Source organism: Charadrius vociferus, unplaced genomic scaffold, assembly GCF_000708025.1.
Source record: "Charadrius vociferus isolate BGI_N301 unplaced genomic scaffold, ASM70802v2 scaffold259, whole genome shotgun sequence".
NCBI classification, from domain to species: Eukaryota; Metazoa; Chordata; class Aves; order Charadriiformes; family Charadriidae; genus Charadrius; species Charadrius vociferus.
This window is the reverse complement of record NW_009661368.1, coordinates 7,009,209-7,010,091: the sequence shown is the minus strand read 5'-3', so window position 1 is coordinate 7,010,091 and position 883 is coordinate 7,009,209.

Below are 883 nucleotides of genomic sequence, written 5' to 3'. Positions count from 1 at the left end.
GGGGCAGAGCAGAGGGGGAGGATGACCTCCCTCCACCTGCTGGCCACGCTCTGCTTGATGCCCCCCAAGATGCCACTGGCCTTTTTGGCCACCAGGGCACATTGCTGGCTCGTGGCCATCCCGTTGTCCCCCAGCACTCCCAGGTCAATTAGGGGCCGTCCATCTAACTCTCCTCCTAGACACTTGCTGCTCCCTGTGCAGAAGAGCGGCTTCTCCTGAAAAACAGCCCAAGTTGCTAAAGAAATCCAGTCTGGGGCTTTCTTATGTGTGGTTAACAAGATGTTGAAACTTTATTTTCTTCTCTTTTTTTGTGTGATAATCCGCAATTCCCAACCAGCAAGCCGAGAAGGTTATTTGGTTTTTTACAGTCGTTTTAACACTTCATCTGGATCTGCTCTCAGAATATTCTCTCACTAAAACATTGCAGCGGATTTCTTTTGTTTTCTCTCTACGCTGTGGATCCGGGCACTGAGCAGTGTGTTACCTGCATCTGCATGTATCAGATAACCAGGAGGAAAATTGATGAAGAATTGGGACAGTTTATCAGTGTTTTTCAGGGATCCCACACTTTGTAGGGCAGTATTATTCTGGACTTGTGAGCATTTCTGGGCATCTTATCTGCTTCTTGTCTTGCTCGGAATCAAATGATGCTCTTCTCTTAGAGATAAGCCTCATCTCACTTTTTTCATAGCCCTGTTATTATCGTTATCGCGGAGATCTCGGTAGCTCTGCGTGGGATGGCTCATGGGAATGCCCAGTCGGGTTTTACATTCCTTGTGAATCCTGCGGACGCTCGAGAAGCAGAAGAACATCTGCTCTTCCCCGAGAGTCACCTACACAACACAGCTCTGTGGGTGCTGGGGTTCGGGGAGGGGGAGGGGGG